We start from the raw sequence: 26,269 nt of genomic DNA, 5'->3' as shown, positions 1-26,269 counted from the left end.
ATTATGTAGCAAATACCACCAGAGCTGCACAGTTCCTGTGTTTCATTCTCTTTGAAACAATCATAGGTGCGTTAAGTACCAGAATAAATTGGGTAGGATTTCACACAGCCTGTGGGTAAGTGATAAGAATTGAATGCTGTGGATACTTAGAGACATAAATGCTCAAAGGTGTGCTGCAAAGTGCTGGAAATCTCCCTTGTGGTTGGCAAGCACAACTTCAATTCTGTTGTATTCATATTCTAAACACTGAGAAATAAATTAGTGAAGAATGTTTACAACATTGGTTGTAACTTGTTTTTCATGTAGTTACTCATATTCAAACAGTCACTTCAAAATTGCACACATGTTAATGAGTGTAATCTGTTCATTGTCTTATGCATTCCAAACTCCCCAGTGAATATATCAAATCATCATCAAGTTTTCATAGGTGTTCTATTTACACTTAGGTAAAAAGATCACCACATAAGATCACATGCATTGCCTAACAATTTCCTGTTGACTAAAGAAATGTCTTATTTATTCAGTCCTCTATAGAGATTAGTGCACAGATAGTGTAATTAGTTCTGATACATTTGTGAGAGTAGGATAGAAAAAGCTTTGAAGCAAGAATGCATTTAATAAAAATTCACTACTCTGTGTGAAGAGCACAAGTAATCAGAAAGATTATCTAATTTGATTTTGAAGATAAGTGTAAATTTTGAAAGCTAGAATCAAATTATACAATACAAATTGTGACATTTAGCGATCATTTTGATTTAGACTCCCTACTAATTAAGAGGTGGGAAAAAGTAATATTCTTCATAAAATGGAATAATAATGTAAAAAACTTCTTGACTTTTGTAGGTTTTTTTTTTTAAAGTTCTCAAATAAATTATTCTAAAAATAGAGGTTTAACTGGCTGAAGAACTCTAATTTGAAATATCATTGGAACACTATTGAAAAGTATTTTAATACATTCATCTTTCACAAATAAAGGAAATACAAAGTCAACATATTAACCTGCTATACTGAGATATATTACTTCAATAAGAAATATCTCTTGCATCTTGGATTGCTTTTTCTCACACTTAGAAGTTGCAAATTTTTTACATTAATTTTACCTTATCACTGTATCTGTGGCATCTTTTTTTTTTCTGGGGGACTAAAAATGGCTATGGCTCTAAAATCCATTCAAAAATTATCCTAACATTTCCTGTTCAAGATGTGATCCCCTCCAAAGCATTTAATGGTCTCAAAGTATGAGACAGAAATCAAATTGTTAAAAGAGATGAAATTTTGGTCTTGTAGGCAACAGGGCAGAGTCAGCTAGCTAGAATGCAACTTTCAGGAGTTGCCGCAATTTCAGTACAGAGTCTGAAATCCAAATGGACCAAGAGAAATCTGTATATAGCCTAGAGTTGGAAATAAATTGGATACTTTCAAGACTTAACTGGAATGGAAACATGAAACATTCTTTCAGTCATTAAACCAAGTACAGGAAACGAAGGAGACTGTCAAATCTGTAATATTTCTCAAGATGATATTCCCAGTTCTAGGTCTGAATGCAGCATTATGCAACATCAGTCAAGCATTATTTGAAAATAAATGGTAAATATTAACAGGATTGCAGTAGATGGCCTTGGTCATTTAGATCAAATGGAATTCATTCAATTTTCGTGGTTCTTCTTATTCCTTCAGGATACAAGTTGCTGCTAGGATATAATCTTTGCTTTATTGTTTGTCATTAATTTGAAATTATAATAGAAAGAACACTGTAGACAAAAATACGAACAACATTCTAAAATAATTTCTTCATTCATACACTCAAGCTAAATTCAGACAGAACTGGCTCCCAGATTTCATAAAATAACTTCTGGGATGAGTCAGGTGTAGTTGGCAGCAAGAATGAAATACACCTACAATCCTCAGAATGTTCAATCTGTAAAAGCAAAATCTCCATGGAAAGATCCATTTGATTACCTTTCTTTGCATAAGAATTCCTTTCCTCTGTATTCAGTCTTAGATATGATCATCAACAACTATCCAAGGATGAAATTATAGTAAACATCTGTTTTTAGGCATGATATTTGTAAACATAACCCATTCAACCATTCCTTCTCTTGACACCATGTTTGGTGAAAAACACAATAGCCTAGTTGCTTTCTAATCTTCTCAGTGTTATCATGAAAAACATACAGTTGAAGTCCAACTCACAGTTTTTATCTGTAAAGATTTCCATGGGAATGGCTGAAAGAATCATCTGGTTTGATGAAAAGAAGGAAGGAAGGAAGGAAGGAAGGAAGGAAGGAAGGAAGGAAGGAAGGAAGGAAGGAAGGAAGGAAGGAAGGAAGGAAGGAAGGAAGGAAGGAAGGAAGGAAGGAAGGAAGGAAGGAAGGAAGGAAGGAAGGAAGGAAGGAAGGAAGGAAGGAAGGAAGGAAGGAAGGAAGGAAGGAAGGAAGGAAGGAAGGAAGGAAGGAAGGAAGGAAGGAAGGAAGGAAGGAAGGAAGGAAGGAAAAGAGAGAAGAAAAATAAAGATGTGTTCACTCTTAATATATGGAGAGATAAAATTATTATGTTATCACAGTACCACTGTGGTATTAAGGATTAAAATATAATTGGATAAGGAATATACTTCTCAGGTAAAGAAAATGAACATTTTATAGGCAAGTGCCTAATAGTGTATTTTGAACTATGGGTATAAAGTGACTGGTACTTAGGAGCAGAACTGATTCCTAGGAGATAAGTAACTGTAATTTTCAAATAATATTTGAACAGATTCCTTTTACCAGTCTGGATTATTTTAAGATTACAGTACAAAGCAGAATTTCATTTCAGTACATACAGTACAGTACAGTACAGAGTTTCAATTCTACACATGCAAGGCATTTGAGTATAGCATCGGTGAGAATGGATGACGAACTTCACAGCTGATTCAGAACATATTTTTCCCCCTATTTTATTCAAAATTATTGATGTTTTGAGATTTTGATATTGATATTTTTGATAAATATTGTGCATCAAAATAAACAAAGTTTATATGGCTTCTTTCATGCATTCTGAAATGTCTGTCATATTTACAAAATCATGACTCTTATTTGTTGATTGGGAATAATTTAGCACCATAATGAAATAATTACAAAATGTTCCATAAGGACCACATATGGGAATTTACATCAAAAGGCATAATATGGAATTCATAATAACATATATATATATATTACATCAAATGGACTCTTTTTCATGAAGCTTTTACTCTAACACTTACAATGAATAGATAATACTGAAAGGCTCATTAAATTTTTGATCCTTAAGCATCAGAAAGAATATTCTAAAGAGAAAATGAAGGCATTGCACATTCCCGCAACACAGGAGTACGAAACCGTTCTTCATTAAAATATGTGTAATGGTCATCAAACATAGGAATGCACTAGAGTAAATGACTATCGTATTAATCTCTTTTATACTATAAAAATACATATATAACAGCTTCTGTTTCAGTTTCAACAAAATGAAGAATATTGAAGAAAAGGGTGTACATGGTGTTATCTTGTTGCATCTACTCCAGCAGCAACACAGTCTATATGCCTGATTGTCCTTTACTGTAATGTATTCCTGTAATTCCTGCAAATGTATTCCTTTAAAGCATTCTTTATTTATGAAATGGTGATGGATACATTCAATATTTTCTAGGATGGTTTAGTATGTAGGATCTCAAGAGCTTGAGATATCTTCATACAATTCTTTGCTCTGATATTAACTTCCAGTGCAATTTTGGGTTGGTGATAACGCCTACAGCTGTAATTACCTGCGGGTTTCACAGTGGTGCACACTGGGGTCCTGCTGCAGCATGCCGCATCTCCTGTCTGCACCACCCCTCTGACTACTTCCCAGGGAACTCAAGGTAAGCAGAGGATGCTGACGCAGGTCTTCCCTCATGCACAGGTGGGATCAGCTTGGAACATGTCCAAGACTGGAAAGTTTAGGAAAAAAAAAATTCTTACATCTGGCCAGAGTCTATTATTATGTGTATCACACGTGCTAGCTCCCAAACTCTTAACACTTAGCCCAGGCTGTGTTTTTTTCTCTGCGTAGAGCCTGAGCGGAGGCTTATTCCGCTGCTTCTGTTGCCAAACTACAGCATTTGAAGCAAGGAACTCTGATAAACTTGGAGGTAGCAAAACATTTTCTCCTGTTTGAATTGCTTGAAAAGCCAAGAGTGATGGATTTCTCCCTTTCTCCTACTCTTAGCCAAGATATGCCTCCATGTCCAGCTTGCTACCACTTACCAGTCCTCGGTGTAATTCCAAACCTGCAACATTTCCAAATCTGCAACAAAACACAAAAGCTAAGGAAAGAACATTCTTTAGCAGGACAAACAATCACAGGAGGATGTTAAACTGTTCACTGAAAAAAGCAGATTGTGTGTAGAACTAAATACAAAAACTGCACACGATCATACAGGTAATAACTGTACTGAAGTATTAGTCTAATTAAAGATATAGGGGATATACTAATTGTGACACCAATCTGAGTTGTCAATATTTGTTTTGTACTATGCTCTACAGATCCGTACACATAGTCCAAGGGGCCAGAGCTCCAGAGAGCAAAACGTATCAAATGAGAAACAACTGATTAAAGTAACATTTGTAGTAAGACTGTTATAAAATAAGAAGGGAGAGGCGCATAATACTGACTGTTAAAATTGTTTGTAGGACTTTTGGCAGTGGTAAACATTAAAGATAGATTTAATATTGGGAGTTCAGCTAACACAAAAGATTGGGCATAAATCAAAAGGTAAATGTTGAAGGAATCTTTCACATGATTACTGGAGAAATCTGGATCACAAGCAGTGAAAATGCCGAAACAAACAACTAAAATTACAGATGGAAAAAAAAAAGCCAAAACATAAAGTCAGAGCTACACTATGCTTTGAAGGAGAAGACAAACAATTTGTTATTGACATAATGGAGCATGCTACCTCCTGAGTCATTAGAGCAGTCTCCTTATCACATGACTGTTATGCGATGCAGGAAATTACAAATAGGTCTAGATGATGGACATCTGGTGTGATCTTTCTTTTATTCTCTCCTTTCTATTGCATGATTGTTTCACAACCATCTTTCTCTTTGTGCAGTGTATATTTGGTGCTGCTTACAATCTAATGGTTATTTCCTGATGTGACTAAAATATTTACAGCCAATTATTGCCATAGAAATGACAGTGGTAGTATTCCTGGGGGGACTAAGTTCCTGGTGACTGTTTCTAATGTTCTGAATCTCCTTTCAAAATATTGCTTTACCAGAGTTTGAGAGATATTGTGCTTTGTTAAGTGAGTCAGACTAACACTGTCTTTGGTTAAGAAATACATTCCCTCCCTTTTTCCCATTGACAAGGTTCTGCAGGTTTTCTATAAATCTAAGAAAATACATGGAGTGGCTGGAGGAAAGGAAAGGTTATGTTCTTTCTCAAATCAGTCTTATGCTATGCCACATGCAGCTTTTCTGCAACGCGCATAGCAGGCTAAATATAAATTGAAAGGAGTTTGTGCAATTGATATTTCTCATGAAACTGCACTAACAAAAACATGCCTCTGTACTGAAGAAATTTGTAAGCAAGGCAGCAGGCAAGAGTATTGCAAGAGGCTGTACTACAAAAATCGAGACAATGAAGCACAGTTTTGGGGAGAATAAAATTGCATTTCCTTTTGTGATTTTGTACTAGCCAAATACTTGGAAGTGGGCAAGTGGACATGTATAGGATTGCCTATATAGTGCTAGAAAAAGTGCAAACAGATGAGGACATAAAGCTGTAGAGAGTTCACAGAATCACAGAATCATAGAAGTTTGGTTGGGTTGGAAGGAGCCTTAAAGATCCTCTCCATTTTGTGTGAAGGATCAGTTTTTCCAGGGCTCCATCCAACCTAGTCTTGAACACCTCCAGGGATAAGGCACCCACAACTTCTTTGTCTGTTCCTGTACCTTACAACACTTTTAATAAAATATTTCCTGCTTGGAAACTGCTTTGGCCTGAACAATCCATGATTTAAGGATGAACAAACTACGCTACCACTGAGCTGTGATTTTCCAGGAATTCCTTGATCAACCCATCATTAAACACCAAAGGCTTGCTTGGAGTACTGCAGACAGATGATACTTTCAGTATTAACATGAGCTGTTTTGTTTTGTTTGTTTGTTTTCCCAGGCAAAATAATATGAGAGCAAGTAGGACTTCAGTGTCTCCTTGAACTCTCATCTCAGATTCATCCATATATTATCTTTATTTTTGCACTACTCTGTTATACCTTCAAATATATTCAATGTTTCTATAAGATCTCCAGGTCACTCTAACTCCAGCCTCTGAAAAATTCACCTCTTCCTGTAATTCCCACTGCTTTTGAATGTTAACATATGATACAGGTAATTCTTCCAAGTTGTTTGTTTAGACTCAGCTGGATTTTCAGGTATTGGAGCAGGAAATCAGCAGTCAGAAAATCACTTTTAATGTTCACACAGCTTTTGGCTGTTTTTATTCAAACAGATTTGTGGAGATATAAAGTTCTGCATCCTCAAACATTCGCATCATTAAAAATGTCATTTGAATAAAATTTGAAAGCACAGAATTTGTTCAATGGAATTCCAGGCACTTTAATTTCATTATTCAACGAAATCAGGTGACTATGCTAACAGAGATGTATATCATTTGGAATATTTTCTTTGCTATTTTGCAAGTATCAAGAATTCACTACTCTTGGATTGTATCAAGAGTTTTTTTTTTGTTTTTTTTTTTAATTACTCATCAGTACAAGCTTGAAAACAAGCTATCCAAAATGGCAAAAATAAGTAAATTTATTAAAGATGCAGCAGTGAGTGTGTTCTTGGTTGTAAATATATCTGAGGTTCTTTTAAATATGAAAACATACTTATAGCATCATATAACTAGTTTTCCACTCCATTGACAAAATACCCTTTTATGGATAGCACTTCAACAGCACATTGCTTTCATTGCTGAATTAATTGTCCCAAGTCCGTTACTCTGATTTTTCTGAGTAGAGCTACTCTCAGATTCTAAAGTCTATAAACACAGGAACCTCCTTACAGGAAGAAATAGAATTTTAAAAAGGACTATAATTTTTTTTTCTAATAAATTTTCCATGAAATCATATTGGTTTTTTGGATGTTACAATAGTGCATATTAACAGAGATATCACACATATCACAATTTGAGTGATAGCACTTGAAATTTGAAAGGGTTGATTCTTATTACCTATCCCTATCAGGCCAATTCATTCATAAAATGAGCTAAATAAAGAACATAAAGTGCATTCTTTACTTCAACAACTAATCTATGCAGGAAAATAAATACTGCCAGGGTCATTTTTTTCAGCCTGGGCTGTTGGCACATTCTGATCACAGTCATACTACATAATAATATTCTGGTACCCAGAACAGTGGACAACTGCCAACTGACAACACTTTCTGACTGGACTTATGCCCAAACTCTACATGGGAAATAGTTGGGTTGATAATAGCTGCTGAAGCAGACAAAAAAAATAGCAGTGACTGCCATAAGAATTTGATCATTTAGACTTGACCCCGACAATGTTTAATTTTCTAGTTTAGATGTCAACATGGCTGAAGTTTATGGATACATTGGAACCAGCAACATAAACTGAATGGAATTTAGCAAGGCTGGGATGACAGTTCCTAAGAATAGATCAACCTCTACCACTAAATGCTTATGCTGTGATTTTCTTGTAAAAATGACAAATGGTTCCGTTCAAATATAATTAAACCAATGGGGAGCTTTTTTGCTTTCCTGACTCAAGTAAGCAGGTCTTCAGAGTTTAAATATGTTACTCTTCTTCTGTGACATGTTCATCCTCCGTTGTCCTCAAGAATGTCCCCAGTCATTATTTGGAAAGTCCATTTATTCAAGGAGAGTCCTTTCATTCTGCCTTGGAGTTATACTGCTCCATTGGGAGTTTCTCTTTACAACTCATGTTCATCAGATTCCAGCTTTGCTTCCGATTCCTGTACACATCTCATCAGCTGAAGCTTTTAAAATTCCAGCTGGGGTTTCTGTCCTTTTCGTGCTGGTTAAATGGTTTGACTACAACCACTTTTAGAATTCTGCTATAATGTTATTATCCAAAGAACACTTTCACATTGTTATAATTACATGACTGCTCAGATAACCCCAAACCAGAAAGTGGTACTGCAGTGAAAGACAGTTCCAGGCCAAGTATTTGTTATGTGAGTGACATAGCTTAAGTTTGCACTGGCTGGCAGAGAGGCCCAAAAGATTCAGTTAATGGAATGAAATGAGGCTAGGTATATAAAGGTAACATTATATAAGTTTTGGAAATTTCATTTTGGACTAGTGCTAGTTTGGTCATGTGAAGAAAATGTCTGTTTATGGATGGAGCAAATTAAGCGTATTCCCGCTCTTCCGGTTTGTGCACTCCAGAATGACTCAGTGATTACAAGAGAGGATAACAGGCAGTAATTTCAAGATGTTCTCTAGTTCAACATAAATGAACCTATAAGTATATATCTGGATTAGGAAAATGTCTAAGGATATAATAAGAGGTTTTATGAAAATGTTTGGCAAATATTGTCTGGAGACAAATGTAGCCATTGCTAAAAGCAAGCCAAAGCTTGTAATATTCACCTGAATGATCCAAATGAAAAATTGCTCCTGTACTGCACATTATTACACATTACAAAGTAAAAGATAGGGTACCTAAAGCAAAACAGCAAGAACGTAAGAGTCTAGAAGACAGTAGAACACAGACCTGAAGCCAGCAAGATTACACTTAAACATTCACATCTGGTGTATGTTAAATTACAGTTCTGAAAAAGTGTTTCCAATGAATACTAGTGAAAGAACTGTGTCTTAGGGGAGTCAAATACAGATTTGTATTGACTTAGTATATATATATATATGGCACAGCAGATTATAAGTAACACGTGAAACAAAAACAGTCATTAGCATCTGTGTCCTCCTTAATCCACTTAATTAGGAAACATCTGTGGTGTAGTCAGTGTTCTTTTCCATAACTGTTTAATGTGGGACAGGGTGATGTGATGCCAAATTATGTCTTTGAGAGATTTTAGGCCTCCAATTTATTGTGCATATATTTTGAATGTTTTTTAAGTGTATATATTCACACTAAGAAGAGATCAGTGATCACAGGAAGCCAACAAAGTGTGTTAAATGCTTTTAACTTCAAAAAGCAGAATGTTCTTTATCAATTTTTTTTTTTAAATTAATTTGTTAACTGAAAATAAAGTTAAGGTATGGCTTACCTAGGGACAGTTTGCATAGACAAAATTGGGAATTTATTGGCATAAACGAAGGTTTAATTTTTTTCTTAAGAAGGTTTTGTACTCAAGTCTTATATCACATTAGATTTTTAAGTCTCCTAAGTCTGCTAAAACCGATGCAGAGTAAAAGGACAAGAATGTAAAAAAGTTTCAAAATTAAGTTTCATAATTTTTATCTGTTGAAGCATGAAGCATTCATTTTTAAATATTGTTTTCTACCACATATTGGCTATAGATGGCTACAGAGGAGAAAATTTGCATAGTACTACTTAATGATTTCCAGTGTAGTGTATATTCTCCTATATATAAAAGCAGAAGAGAATAAAAACAAATGAAAGGAATCCTTGTTTATGAATGTAAAAATGTAGGGAACAAATTTATCTGTGCATGTATGAGCTTAGCTCAAAAAAACTTGTCAGAAACAAATCTTTCCAAAAAAGTAGTTTTATTTATTCCCTAGAAACAATTGTTGTTCCATAGCAAAAGCTGTTGTTTTGTTTGTACTTTTACATTCCTTAAAATCTCTGTAGAAATAAACTACTAACCTATAAATTTTGTAAATCATGGTGTGTCAGCTTTACAACTTAATTGTTTGTTAGAATTTGAATTTGTGATTTTGGTTGCCAGTTAATTTCTTTGAGTTTTCTGCCTGTTTTCAGTAGGCAAAATACGTAGGTTAAGGGGGAGTGTTAGCCTTTTAGAAGTGAGAGACTGTGAGAATAATCTTTTATGGCTCTTATTCTCCTCTTTTCTCACAGGTTGGTTTCAAATGTTACTTCCCACCTTTCCACCCTCAGTTCTTCATCTGTGGGCAAAATAATCCTTAAAAAAAAAAAAAAAAGGAAAAAAGAGGAAGGGTAGTTTGACCTCATTTATCTGTGTTCACAAAACACTGTCACTGAACGTTGAGAACGTCACCAGAGAACGGTAGGATGGCAGCAAAGAGGGTGGGAAGGGGCAGAAGGAAAAGAAGAGACAGGGGAGAAGGGTAAAGAGTCAGTCAACAGAGTCTTAATTTTGAGCTAGCTGTGTAATTGGTTTTGTTTTGGGAGTATAGACTTTCTCACTGCTAAGTGACCAATTTATTTTTGTTTGTCCACCTTGGGCTGTGGAATGATAAGGGCTTCCAGAAGAGTAAATTAGAATTTGATGGCTGTGGTAACAGAGAGACTGAAAAGTCAATAAATTTGTTAAAGCAAACCTTTCCTCTCATACACTGCCATACATGCCAGCACCAAGTGTTCCTGATAGGAGTAAGAAAATGAGATATAATTCCGTCAACCTAATTCAGTGATGAAGATGATGCTCTAAATGCCAAGAAAAAGGAGTGAGAGCAAATACCAGAACTGTTGTAAGACAAATTCCTAGTATAAAACATGGGTAATGACGTAAAAAAATCTTGGTTGACTTCATTTATTTATTTATTTTATTTTCTTCCAGTACTCAGGCAGTGAATTTTCTGGCATTTTACATTTGCAGTCCCCTCATCCCCTCAGATTTTAACAATGTCTTTAGAATTAATTCTGAGGCAGTGACAGCTTCTGGTAAATACAGGATCATAGAATCACAGAATCACAGGGTTGGAAGGGACCTCAAGGATGATGAATCTCCAACCCCCCTGCCACAGGCAGGGCCACCAACCTCCACATTCAATACCAGACCAGGCTGCCCAGGGCCCCATCCAACCTGGCCTTGAACACCTCCAGGGACGGGGCATCCACAACCTCTCTGGGCAGCCTGTTCCAGCACCTCACCACTCCACTCTCTCTGTAAAGATTTTCCCCCTAAATCTTCCCTCCTTCAACTTAAAACCATTTCCCCTTGTCCTTCAGTTATCAACCCTTTCAAAGAGTTGATTTCCCTCCTGTCTGTAGGCCCAGGATACCATTTGCCTTGCAAGCCAATCAAACATCACTAACAGAACCAGTAAAATGTTTTGAAGGTACTGAAATTATAGTCATAGAAATATAGCAAACCATATGGGTACATGACCAAAACAAAAAAGAAAAAAAAAAAAAAAAGGAAAACAAAAAGAAAGAGAGATGGCATGATGGCATATCTAAATTAGAATTGTCTTAAATTATCCCTTAATTAGGAACTGTTTCAAACTAAAAAAAATACGAGATCAAAGTTGGCCATATGAAGTGGCCATACAAGCATTATTGGGCAGATCTGATATTCTTATGGTAGTGTCTTAGGGTTAGTTTTCTTCCTCCAAATACATCCAGTTTACATTTTTAAGAATTTCAAGGAAAATGAATGTAATACAGGTTTAATTTGTTTCTGCAGAAGACTCTGTCACATACTCAAAATTCCAAATCTTTCATCAGATAAAAGGCTTACTGAGGTAATATTGGTCAGTGTAAAAATATCATGATTTTTCAGGTGGAATGCACTTAAGGACCATTTCTAGGCTTTTCTTAATTAGATGGAATCATTCTGTACACAGATAAAAAAAAAAAAAAAAGACAAAAACACGTGGTCCTTTGTTGTAAGTTGTGACTAGGACATTTAAAATCTCCTAAAAAGAAAAGTACAGATGGTTTATTTCTATTGATTATGTTTACTGCATATTCTTAGTATATTTTTATTAACCTGAGACTTTAGAGTTTTTCTTGGTCTGCCGGAGAGATGAAAATGATTGATCCTCTTGCTTTACATGTGAAAGAACAAATGGAAGATGCAATATGCAGTTATTTTTTTTGTTGAGACAGAGTCAGAAATTCACCACAGTTTAGCCATATTGAGAGAAGCAAGACCATTTCTTATTGAAATTAAAAATTTCCTGCAGTTCATTGGTATAAAAAAAAAAAGATTTTCTTTTCCTCTGTAGGCTATTTCGACCTTATAAATTGTTTTGCTTTCTCCTACTGTTTTTTTCATGATATATTACAGGTTTATCTTCTGTACTATATTACAATTTATCTTAAATGATCAGATACCGGGTAGATTTCTGAGGGCAGTGTGGCTTAAAGCAGTACTTGACTCAGATGTCCTATAATCTTGTCAGACTTTTGCCAGAGATTATGAGCTATGATTTCAGTGGGCCAAGTGTTGGTGACCAGTCATGTTCCTAAAAGTATTTTATCAATTTTCATTAGAAATGATTATAATGAAAATAGAAAAGAGGCATGATAATTAAGAGAACATGGAAAAGAAAATCACAGTAACTAAAGTGGAAGCCAAAAGTCAAACATATTAATGTACTCAAGTTGAGTGAACTAGATAATCTCCTTGAAGTATGTGAATTCACAAATAAAACTGCAGGTCTAGCTGCAGAGCTTTTAAATAAAACTGTTAAATCAGGGATGGCATAACTGGAAAACTGTCAGTTTTTGTGGGATATTAAACTAAAAAATGATCTCAGCAACTACATGCCATGTTTGTATCCCACTGACGTGTGCAAAGCTTTAAAACACTATAAGAATTATTAAAAATGTCAAGATAAATTGAAACTAAAATACAACACAGATTTACACATTTTGCATTTTATTAAACCAATACAATGGATTTTTAGATAACCATGTTTATATGACAAGGAGATCAAATCATTCTAATTTCTCAAAAAGAGAATCACATGAAGAATTGAATTACTTAATGTTAGTCAACTGAAGTTTATCTAAGAGTTATCAGATATAACCAACATTCTTTATCCATAAAAGCTTTATTCAAGGCTTCATAGAATGTTTGCACTAACCTTACTTCAAACTGAATGAAACAAAACAAAGGGTGAGTGATCTTAGAGAATTAGTTCATCACAAGTTGAGAAAGTACAGAATTGTGAAGCTGGGAAATAATATTATAAAGTCTCTAATTATAGACTGCACCTTTTGAAATATTTTCAGTAGCTATTACTCCAATAGTAAGGCCATTGTTGGAAAGCTCTCTGAGTAAGGGATATCTCAGAAAAGTCTAACACTCTGAAATAGCACTGGCAGCACTGTTCTACTTATCTATCTTTCAAATAATTCAAATTGAAATGGGAATAGAAAAATGCTTGTATGGGAACTGCTGAGTCACAGCCTGAACCTCTGATTGATCACCTGAGGCAAGCAATGAGTCAGCCCTGGGAGCACAGGTGAAGGCAATCCACCTGTGCTGCTGGAAGGGGTGGAGCCTGGCTCCACCTCTCCTAGACCTATTTAAGAGCTGACTATGATTAGGGAAGGATCTTTTCTGGAGATCTCTTCTCTGCAGTTTTGCAGTGAGCCTAGGATGTGGGTAAGCTTTATATCTATTCTCTTTTTGTTATTATAATCTGCTCTGCCAAACTCTCTTGTTTATTTCATAATTATGACATCTTTATATTCATTGACTATACAATGCATCAAATTAGTGAAAAGTAAAGTGTATAACAGGAGACAAAAATTGTGGCCTGTTCTTTAGTACAGGGAAATAGCTATTGAGAAAGCATATTGTTCTTTATCAGTAGAGAGAGAAGGCTGTGGTGTAAAATGACCAGTAATTAATGTAAGATAGAAGGTTCTTAACCATCAATAGATTTCTAGCTCTATCTTCCTATATTGTTACTGGTTGTGAAAGGCACCTCTGAGGTTTCAAGATGGAACTTGATAAATACATTAAGATTATTAATATTATTACATATGTATTATGATTGTGTGTGCAGCCTTGGTACCTCAGAAACTACTTCCTGAGAAACTAGCTAAATGATAAACCCTTTAACTTAGAAATGTCATCTGTTTTACCTTTCTTTTTGATTTCTAGACCTATTTCCTACTCAGAAATAGTTTGAGGGCTACAATATTTTTAATTTTTTTTTTAATTTGAGTTCTCCGAAGTTTGAAAGTCCCAGTCCTGCTTTCTGATAAAACTCTAATTTTTTGACTAATAGTATCTCCAGCAGAATAGCCTAAATTATAAAACTGGCTCATATTATTACTGATGGGACTAGTTCTACAATGATGGAAGAGCCAAGAGGTTCTTAGAGTAGAATCTTTTGAGTCAAAAGGAACTTTTTGAGGCCATCCAGTCCAATTCTCTGGCAGTGAACAGGGGATGCCTACAGCTAGATCAGGTTGCTCAGAGCCCTTTCTAGGTTGACCCTGAGTGTCTCCAGGGATGAGGCATCCCCCATCTCTAGGAAACTTGTTCCAATTCTCCTCTGAAACCTTTTGATGACAAGGAATGGACAACTGGCAGAAATATTTTTTATGCTATTCTGCAAGTTTCTGATATGTACATATTTTGAACTCTTATGTGCCATCCTGTTTCATCTTCCCTGATGTCCAGAAAAGATACAATTATGGTAACAAGTAGGGAAGGATGATCAGTGGTTTGGAATGGCATCTGTGCAAGGTGCAGTAAATTAGGCTAGGGCCTTTTGGGCTGGCAAGAGATGACTAGGAAGAATATCATACATATCTATCAAGTGCAGGGAAGGTGAGCATGGATCAATTACTAATTCCTACTTTCAGTAAGAGGGAGAAAAACAATGTTAAATTAAGCTAGAATATATCAGGTTCTACACAAACACAGGAGGCTAGTAGCTAACCAGTAGTGTGCAGCCAAGCCATGCAACTCCTTGCCTCGGGACACTGCCAGGCCTGGCTCAGAAAATCTCTGAGCTGTCTGCTGCTGGAGACAAGCCAAGTATTCTGGAAAAGAATCATTAAAGCTTGACCTGTTCTTACGATTTTCCAGTCTTTGATACTGCCAGGAGGAGCAGGGTAATGTGGAGCTTTACTTTAACACAATGGCTTTCTATTCTTACATTAGCTGTTAAAAGCTGGGAAGAGTAGTTTATTTTTGGGAGCCTGCAGTGGAAATATACTTGCCTGATGAACACCAAGTTGGTGTGTTGATGTGACCATAGGTCTTCTCCAAAAGTTGCAGTACTTACTATGGTAAAATTGCCATAGTTATGCAAAGAAGAAATGAACATATACACTGACTGTACTGTGACTATGATAGCATATCTTAGTATGATCTTAGTATGCCTGATATATGTCAAATTGAAAAGATTTCCCTCTACAAGCAGGAAAAAAACTGGCAAACCATTTATCTTAATGCAATTGATGTTTAACTGATATTTTAATCAGCGTAGTTATTAGCATCCAGTGCTGACCTATGTTGTGTAGTAAGAGGAGTTCTTCCTTCATGGGTCCAGTACCATTTAAAATTTTCATTTTGAGCCTAGATAATAGAGTAAAAGTATGCGTATTAGGTAGATGGTGCCAAATTGGGAGGCCCATTTTGTTCACTGAATAATAAGATAATTCTTAAAAATTGATAACTCAAAGAGAGCACAACGAACTACAAAAGCCTGCTTCAGAATCCAATCTATTCATCAAGAACAGAGTATTTTCTCTCCAGCTGCCCACAGAGAACTAGATGAAGATGCAGCGCAACACCAGCAGAAGAGTCTCTTTTCAAAGTCACTTTCACATATCAAGAAGTTGAAATATTGCATTGCAGTTGAACAGGTTTCGGAGAAATGATCATACAAGGTTTCTTCCTGTTTCCAGTAGCCTGCCATTCTACATAAAATTGGAAAACTTTACAAATGTGTTCACCGGAGTGCTGTCACAGCTGCTTCCTTTTCTGCAGAATCAATTCTATTTTTGTTTTTTCTCTCCCTCAAATTCTACAAAGTCAAGTTAGGAGGGATTTGCACTGCATCAACTTGGAAGACAATGAAGGAGATTTCCTTCATCCTTCTTTTTCATTGCAAATGGAATTATTCCAATCATCCACTCGCAGGCAATGCTGGTGTATATGTGTGACAGAGCAGGTTCAGCCTCTAACTGGTGATTATTCACATGAAACAGAAGACTTGGCTTGCTTTTCAGAGGGCAAGCTGTGCTTCCAAGTCTTTGTAGGACAAGAGAAATAATGAACTGTTTACTGGTATGCAGAACATACTTTATGTGGAAACTATGGGGAGATAATCAGTGTGAAATCCTATGCCACGGTTTTCAGAATAAAACCACAATTTAAATTAATTAGCAGAAAGCTCACTGTACCCTTGCTTTATCCACTCTAACCCAAACAGTTTTACTGTTTTTTTTCATCCCTTCTAAGGTATAGGTTTTGTGATGCACTCAGGCTGGGTTTTGGGGGCTTTTTTTTTTTTTTTGAGGGATGTCATTTTTGTCATTACATGAGTAGAAATAGTTTTGATCTTCTTTATCTCCTTCTCATCTTATCTTTCACTGAAGCACCATTTTATATTGTTTGATATACAGAAAAGATATTTATGATGTGTCTTCACATATGTCCAATAAATGTTGTATCAACAGCATTTGACATTTTTCACTTTGAAGATGGCCATTATCTCCAAGAAGTGGAAACAGGGCACTTTTTAAAGTTCCTTTGAGAAATTTCAAAAGAAGATGAAGCTTTTACGTTCTTATTTTAGCGTTCAAATATTTGACACGTACTGCCATTGCTTTACTTAAATTCATAGCTGACAATTTGTGTAGAAATGTTCTTTTTTTCATCATGTCATTCTCAGTTGCCAAGAAGCACACCTGTTTGCTTGCTTGATCCTTCAAGCATAGAAGTTGATTTTCCATGCGTGTTAAAAAAAATTATCAACTTGAAGACCAAAACTAATCAGGCAACTCTTTTGGTTCCAGTGCAGCAAGTCTTCATGGCCATCTATTATACCACTGTTTTTTTTAATCAGGATTTTTATTTAGCATAGAAAGTGAGAGCTACTGTAAAACTCTCCTATCAATAGGAATGTTTGAAATATGTTCTCTGGCCTCCTGTTGTTCAAGCATTGCAAATTGTCAAATTATATGTGACAGACTGATTGCAATCTCTTTTTTTCATGACAGGCAAAAGTGTTTTACTTCACCCTGGGAAAAGAAAGAAAGAAAACAGGAAAACAGGAAAAAAACATTCAACTCCGTTGAGAGATTATTCTAATCCCGGGTAGCTGTTATTTTGCAAAATTTTAGTAAGCTTTAATAGGCAGATAGCTGTAAGTTTCTCTCAAGATAGTGTTTATGAGTGATATCTGTCTTTTTGTTGTGTAATTTTTATAAAAATTCTATGATAGCAGAATCTATTTGTCTTATATTAATGAATGATTTTTAGCTATTATGCAACTGGAAAATTAAAATATATCTTATGGTTACTGCCTGTTCTGGTACACTACAAAGAGAAAGCCATTCAGAGAGAACTAAAAGATATCTCACTTCACCTATGAAAGAACAGCTGTAGTTATCTGTGGTGGAAAATGCTTCTGGTGTGAATGGGGAATGAAGTATGGTGGTATATTCCTGTGTGAATGTATTAAACACTGGGAGTAACTGTGCCAGAGGCATATTTGAGTACCTCAATTGTATATATGTACCATAAGCATTGCTTTTTATGCATGGTTATTCATCACATAATGCCTATATTATAGCTGCTAGAGAATATTCTCCTCTTTTCCTCACAGTGTAGGATAGACAACAGCTGTTAAAAACATCCTGAGATAGTGCTGATGTCAGATCCAAAGAACTTCTTAAAAAAAAAAAAATGAACAAAGAAACTGCATTCACAATTTTTCAGAGAAAAGATCATTTTTTTTGTATATTAGGTGGTGGACACAATAGCTGCTGGTCTATTAAAATAAATAGCCAGCTCAATACCTTGTTACCCACTGTTGCTGGCCTGTAGCGCATAAAGTGGTAGGTAGGATAGAGCAATACTGAAAATTGGCCCTCCTTTTTTTCCTTTAAAAAAAAAAAAAAAAAAACACTTGCTCAGGAATTCAGGAATACACTTTTAAGTAACTCATTGAATTACATAAATATACTTTTTGTTGATATATTAATTAGATAATTGTTTTAGTTATTTACTGTCCCTAATCCACAGTTGCCTGTATCTGAACTTCATCTCTTGGGGCTAATCGCACATTCTCTAATGAATTTTGAAGTCAGAGACAGCAGCACTCTTCTGCAACAAAGATTCCTAATTTTAAAAATTATTCTGTATGTTTGTCTTTTCTGAGAACATTTGGATGGACTTCTTAGATGAATTTTACTGTTAACACTTTATTTAGATTATCTAAATTTTTAATATATACATAAATTGGCGTACAAAATGTAAAAACAAAATAAAAGACAAAATGAGAATTAAGATCTTATGGAAATTTTAGAATATTACTTGTAATACTGAAAACATCAATTTAGCTTGAAACTGGTGTAGTTTACACTAATGGATTTTGCAATTTTATTGCTTTTTAATAACCTCTTAATGAGTGCATACAATCAGTATATGAACATACTACAGATATTGTATACTATGGTTAGTCTATAATATTTTGAGAATTCAAATCTACTCAGATTACTCTAGGTAGAGTTTTCTGTGTTCACTAGTTTGTCATTTGAAAGTTACTTTCAGCAATTTTTCTTTTCTGTGGCTTTTTTTAACTTGTGTCACCAATCTTTTCTCTTGCAAGTCAGCAGTCTAAAATTTTACCTACATACCTAAATCATCCTCAAGGTGCCAGACATGTCTCTGTAGCAGGCAGTCCACCTAGCCTTTCCTTCACCAGAGCCAAACATGCCTGCACTAAGCTGGTGCAATTGGAAGAGGAGCCCCCGAGAGCGACATCCAACCTGCCAAGAAGTGTTACACCTATATAACAGAGATACTTACAAAAACCTTGCTGTCATTTCCTAGCCTTGCTATTTAGTCTGTCACTGCAAAGGGGGCTTGATGAAGCAATGTGGAGCCAGTTGTAGGCAATACAAGCAGCCTGCTGGGGAAGTGCTCTGAGATGCTGTTGCACCTCTGACACATGCATCCGCTAGTTGTCAGCGGAGGAGTGTTTCACTTGGCTGACCACAGCCTGTCCAGGCGTAACCAGAAGTCAGTGCACTTTTTTGCTGCTGTCTTTTGGAATTCTTATCAAAATGCAGTGCTGAAAAACAATACTACCCTAGCTAGAGACATAAAATATACTACGTGGACAATGCATTTGACTAAATTTTAAAATATAAAGCAAACAACTTTTCAATAGTTTCAGCGCAACATTTACATCTGATCTATTGTGGAAAAGTAACTAACTACTCATTCATACCACCTAAGCAGTGTTTGCTCTTTACTGTCAAGAGTGCAAGATAAATTTCTAATCAGATTGCTTAAATCCTCATCTACTCTTAAAGATGCTATCAGGATGGAGAGTTAACTTTACATTAACAACACTGTCTTTTTTTTCCAAAGAAATTACAGCTGCCTATTTAGGGTTATTTTAAGGCCCATAGATTTTCAATATGGTCCAGAATGTAATTTATTGTGGAGAAAACAGCAGTGTCAGAAGCCTAACTGAGACAGGGGAGGTTTAGGTTAGATATTAGGAGGAAGTTTTTCACACAGAGGGTGGTGACATGCTGCAACAGGTTGCCCAAGGAGGTTGTAGATGCCTCATTCCTGGAGGCATTCATGGCCAGGCTGGATGTGGCTCTGGGCAGCCTGATCTGGTGGCTGGTGACCCTGCACATAGCAGGGGGAGTTGAAACTACATGATCTTTGATGTCCTTTTCAACCCAGGCCATCCTATGATTCTATAAATCTACATACTTCATTTAAACTCTAAAAAGAGAAGTTATCGGTGATAGAGAAAAAAGTCACTATCGAATTGCAAATGTTTGTTCTTTTTCAGGACATGTGGTAGGGGATGTTCTCAAGGAGATAAAAATGCCTTTTATTTCTGTTCCCTATGCAGAAGATCAAAAAAAAGGAACTCTGATTCAATGAGTTATGTTGAAGGACTGCATCCTGATGGTAATAATGCATCTATTATAGAATATTTCATAGAAAAATCATTTAGTGAATCATATATTACTTTAATGTCTTAATTGCAGAATCACAGAATGGCCAGGGTTGGAAGGGACCTCAAGGATCATTGAGGATCTCCAACCCCCCTGCCACATGCAACCTCCCCATTTGATACTAAAGTAGGCTGCCCAGGGCCCCATTCAATCTGGTCTTGGACACATCTGGGGATGGGGCATCTACAGCTTCTCTGGGCAGTCTGATCCAGCACCTCACCACTCTCTCTGTAACGATTTTCCCCCTGACATCCAACCTAAATCTTCCCTCCCTCAACTTAAAACCATTTCCCCTTGTCCTTCAGTTATCAATCCATTCAAAGAGTTGATTTCCCTCCTGTTTGTAGGCTCCCTTTAGGTACTGAGAGGCTGCAATGAGGTCACCCTGCAGCCCTTTCTCTGGGCTGAACAAGCCCAGCTCCCTCAGCCTGTCCTCATAGGGGAGGTGCTCCGGTCCCCTGATCATCTTCGTGACCCTGCTCTGGTCTTGGACCTGCTCTGTCCTCATAACGGGGGGAGACTTAGCACCTGGTCCCCACCTACAGGTATAGGGATGCAGGGCTCAGGGACGGGAGAAGTACTGGAATCCTGGCCACCAGTGAAGACCGTGGCAAAGAACTTGTTCACAACCTCAGCCTCCTCTTTGTCCATTGAAGCAAGTTCTCCTTTTACATTTACCAAAGAAGGTACACTCGCTTTGGCCTGTCTCTTCTGGCCAATGTACCTGTAGAAAGTCTTCCTATTGTTTTTCGCATCCCTTGCCAAATTCATTTCTGCCTGCGCCTTCGCTTTCCTGATCCCACATCTGCAAGTCCGGACGGCATCCCTGTATTCTTCCCAGGTGACATGGCCTTGTTTCCTGAGCAAGGTACGCACCTTTCTTTGCCCTCAGCATGCCCAGCAGGTCCTTACCAAGCCGTGCCAGCTTCCTACCTCCTCTGCCCGCTTTCTTATTCAGAGGGACAGAGAGTACTTGCGCTCTCAGGAAGGCATCCTTGAAGAGTAGCCAGCTCTCCCCAACATCTTTGTTGATGGCATTCCAGGGGGTCTTGGCTAACAGTCCATTGAACATCTTAGAGTTCGCTCTTCCAAAGTTCAGGGTCCTGATGCCGCTCTTTGCCAGGCACACATCCCTTGAGATCACAAACTCAACCAGGGCACGGTCACTGCAACCCAGGCTGCCTCCAACCTTAACACCATTAATGATTTCCTCTGCATTGGTGAACAGCAGGTCCAGCAATGCTTCACCTCTGGTTGGTCTGTCCAACCTGGACCGGAAAGTTATCATCAACACACTCCAGGAGCCTCCTAGACTTCTTGCTATGCAAGAGTTGCTTGCAACTTGCTGTTGAAGAGATATCCAGGTGGTTGAAGTCCCCCATCAGGACAAGAGCCCGTGAGCACGAAGCCAGCTTATTCATATTTACATGAGAAATTCAGCATTTACAAATGACAAACTTGTGTCAGCCAATGGCTGTTACAGCATGTTGGGGGGATCATTGGTGTGGGATGATTAGCAATTGAAGAGTCAGGAAGAATCAGTACAGAGAGCAGGACCTGAGTTGGAATCTTTGTCTTGGTTCCAAACAAGCACCTCTTACTGTGGCAGAGAGACAAAGATGTCAAGATCCTTGGCAGGCTGTATGTTGCTTTTGAGCGATGGTGTTCTGCTCTTTGCAGCTGAGGCTGAAAGGCTCTGAGCAGAGGCCTATTAAGCATGCTTTTGTCAAAGTATAGGGAACTGGAGGGTAGATCTGCTGTAGAAGGAAATAAAAAGTAAGTTATATCTTTCTACTAAACCTCCAGAAAGAGGAATGATTCCTTCCATATCATATGTACAGATGTAGCAGCACAGGACACATTTCCAGAGACAAAGTTGTCTTCTTTTTGTACTTCCTAAGCCTTCTACTACATTCTAGGAATATGGAAAATTATTGAGATTGGGTGTAGCACAGCACAGGGATACATTTCCTTTCTTGTGATGTTTGGAGTAGTTGTACTAAGAGCACTTCTTCAACAAAGAAAAAGAATGCCTTTTTCTCTCAGTGAAAAAAAAGAAAGTGTAATAGCCTACCACATTTTTCCAGTAGAGATCCTACCCCATTCTTCAGCAGGGATGCCAATTGCTTAGTCCAATGCTCTAATGGACTTAGGCTGGTTCTAGTACAAGGTCTATACAGGCCAGTAGTTTTTAATTTTTCCACAAGACACAGGACTCTAGAGTGCTCAGACATGGGCCTCATGATTCTCAGGTCTTGCAGTGGCTCAGACATTTTCGTTTGATTACCATTCAGATTTAAGAACTCTGGCTTCTGGCATATTTAAAAACAATTTGCCAAGTAAGTAATGAATCAAATATAACCTTAATGAAATTTCTTGACCACAACTACTTTGCTCTCAAAAAGGAAGAAACAAGTCAGAGGGCTCTGGAAAAACATACTATGAGGCAATGCTCTGCTTGACCTAACCTACACCTTTCTAGGCAAGGTTCTTCTTCCTTCGTTTCTCCTCAGCAACTTTCACCAAGAAGTAACTGCAAGTAGCACCTTCAAAATATGGCTTCTGTCTAACTGTTACCTCTTTACATATATTCAAATTCAGAACCTCTAGGTCTATAAGCTGTATTGTTCAGCTCGTAATTAAATGCTAACTGATGATATGCAGTTGCTGTGTAGCTTTGCCATTCTCTGTAGCTTTAAAACATCCTTCCCATGCAGAAGAGCTGAAGTATTTCACAATACCTTGCTTGGCCTTCAAGTGGACAAAAGACCGGCATGTAACAGAAGGGAGTAGAGTTCTTCCTACTTTTACTCAGAAATATCCTCATCTATCACAGGGGAAATTAGGCACGGAGTTGTGTTCAGATGTACAAGGACTCCCTGACATTTGTTCTTGAACATGTGGGTCTTCACCAGTGTGCTCACTCCTGTGTGAAATTTAGCCAGAATTGCACCTACTCACAAGCCTGGTGAGACAACTTCCCCAGCTCAGCTTTTTATAGTACTGCGTCACTTCATTGCATCAGAAATAGCTTAAGAACGACTCTTTCCTCATTGTTTTTGCACTTTGCCTGTAGGTAGAAAAGTATTACCTCTCTTCCCCTTCCCTAGTGAATATGGGGATTTTTATCTTCTTCAGAATTATCTAGTTGCTGCTGGAGACAGCTTAACAGACTTCTTTTTTTTCTTTTTTTCTTTTTTTTTCCATTTCTTGTGGTCTACACTACACTCCCTAGGGAAAAAAGATAAGAAAGCTCTGATACAAAAACACTTAGTTTCTTCAGCACAAAAACGTAGGGATATGAGGGTGTTTGGTTTGTTTTTTTTTGAAATCTCTTCCCTCTAGCAATATGTTCTGTCATTTTCTGTATTTATGAGAAGCTTTTTCTTTCAACAAGTTAAAAGCTTGCTTGGTTTTTCTGCACACTCTAGTGGAAAGGTAAATATTCTCATTTTCCTTACTTACTAGCATAAAAATAGACAAAAGATCATCAGAATTTATTAAGGCAAACATAGCTGCCTTCTAGCATTGGACTGTAGAATGCAATTTGGGATCATTAAGAACAAATATGTCTATACATTAAATATGATTAAGTACTTTAGAAGGTCAAACATGAAAATGATTATTAAAAACTTTTTTTTTTTTACTTAACAGCATTTATCATTTAAGAGTAGGTTGATATTATACAGAGATAAATTTGTCTCATCATAAAGTTGTGTTACAGAAATAGGAATATACTAAGATCTAAAACCACTATTATCTAACAAATTTTCTTTAAACTACTTTTGTAGGTTTTAAGGAACTGAGAATGTATGCATAGAATCCTACTGATTCAGTGCAAAATGTTACACAAGTAGCTCCAGCCCAAGGAGAAAGTATTTAACCTAAGCATATTTTTACTCTTAGTATAAGAAAAATTTTTATGTGCTTTCTAATTTTGCACATGTATTTAGTGACTTAAATGGACCTGAATTTCATCTAAGACACACTGGGCAAGAACAATACATGAGGCACTCAAATGCCCTCAAGTTCAGATTCTCTGGGCCTTCAAAATGTGCATCTAAGCATCAAGAAATATAAAACATGCTATGAATTTCTGACCTATGAGTAAAAAGCAGTCTAGACCTAAGGAACAATAGTAAAGTCCCTCCAGTAAACTTTGGCTGTTATATGGGATACTGTCAGGAAGCTCAGTTTGAAGGGCATGGTTGAGTCACCATCCCTTGAGGTTTTCAAGAATCATAGAATCACAGAATTGTAGGGGTTGGAAGGGACCTCCAGAGATCATTGAGACCAACCCCCCTGCCAAAGCAGGTTCCCTACACCAGGTCACACAGGTAGGTGTCCAGGCGAGACTTGAATACCTCCAGAGAAGGAGACTCCACCACCTCCCTGGGCAGCCTGTTCCAGTGCTCCGTCACCCTCACCATAAAGGAGTTCTTGCATGCATTCGTGCAGAACTTCCTATGGTGCAGCTTGTGTCCGTTTCCCCTTGTCCTGTCTCGACGTACCACTGAAAAGAGACTGGCCTCACCACTGTGGCCCCCACACCTCAGATATTTATAAACCTGGATTAGATTCCCTCTCAGTCATCTTTTCTCAAGGTTAAACAGACCCAGTTCACTTCTTCAAAGCATCACATAGATGCTCCAGGCCCTTCACCATCTCTGTGGCCCTCCGCTGGACTCTTTCCAAGAGATCCCTGTCTTTTTTGTACTGGGGAGCCCAGAACTGGACGCAGTACTCCAGATGAGGCCTTACCAGGGCAGAGTAGAGGGGGAGGATCACCTCCCTCGACCTGCTGGCCACACTCTTTTTAATGCACCCCAGAATGCTGTTGGCCTTTTTGGCCACGAGGGCACGCTGCTGGCTCATGGCCAACAAAGAAACGTATAGATGTTGTACTAAGGGACATGGTTTAAGGGGAAATACTGATTGTAGGTGGATGGTTGGACTGGTTGACCATGGAGGTCTATTTAAAGATTTTCTAATAAGGAATTCAGTTCAGAAGTGATTGGTGCAGAGGGTTCAGTAAAGGCAAATAAGCCTATATGAGCAAAGCATAGAAGGTCTTTCTTATTCCCATATTCCCACTCAGAATCTTTGGATAACCCAAATGGTGAAAAAAAAAAAAAAATTGTATTTCAGTATTTTAGACAAGGGGAAAGAAGTTATAGATTGCCATTTCCTTGGTTATATATGAAATAAATTAGATGCAATGTCCTGTAGAGAGATTAATGATGAAAGGGACAAAGGCCAGCTCTCTCCAGTATACATGAATATGGTTGGGATGCATGAATTAGGTCTACTATTGAGATCTCAGCATCACAGCAAGAGATTTTTTTCAGGGATTATGACAAGAATACTGATCCAACATTCAGTGAGCTACAGAAGTTACTGGATGTCACCCAGACTGCTTTCACTAGTATACCTGCAAATCAGTAGTCAGTAAAGGGAGATATATATCAATTTGTGACAAATTTATTTTATTTCCTGATAATCACCTTACTCAATTACAGATAGCGAAATGTCATTTAGCGCTCTATATTGCCAGATGGCCCAGCAGGAAAAGTATTTCTACTGTGCGTAACTTATTGAGGAACACAATTATCTAGTGGGTAACTACTTAGATGTGGGCTTTTGTGTAACTTCATTCAGAAGAAATTCAAAATCAGAATGCATTTAATTTATACAGAATGTCCTCATCATGTAATTTTTCCCAGAAGAATCAGTAAAAATGTAAGTGTCTTACAACATAATACAGAAGTCAAATCTCCTATGGTATGACTAAGCGAAAATGGATTCTGAGAACTTAATTTCAAGCGCTGGCTGCTTAACAGATTTATTAAAAGCTCTTCACAATTCAGTAAACTTTACTCTTCGTTTACTCATTCATTTTATCCTTGACATGTTGAATGTGAATATTCAATGAAGTTACTAGATGTTTTCCCTGAGGTTTTTTGTTTGTTTTGTTCTAATAAAGAAAACATGTTTTTTGCTTTAATCAGGACTTATAACATTTAAAAAATCTGATCATTAAAATTCAAGTAGCACACAGTGTCTCTGAATACTTGGAGAGAAAGTACTTAAAATTGACAGATATTTAAAAATCTGTTTTACATTAACAATCCAGTTTCCAGACCACAATCATTTAATTATTACACCAAGTGTCTT

The sequence above is a fragment of the Tetrao urogallus genome (assembly GCF_951394365.1).
Source record: "Tetrao urogallus genome assembly, chromosome: 3".
In the NCBI taxonomy this organism is placed as follows: Eukaryota; Metazoa; Chordata; class Aves; order Galliformes; family Phasianidae; genus Tetrao; species Tetrao urogallus.
Note: the sequence above shows the minus strand (reverse complement) of the source record.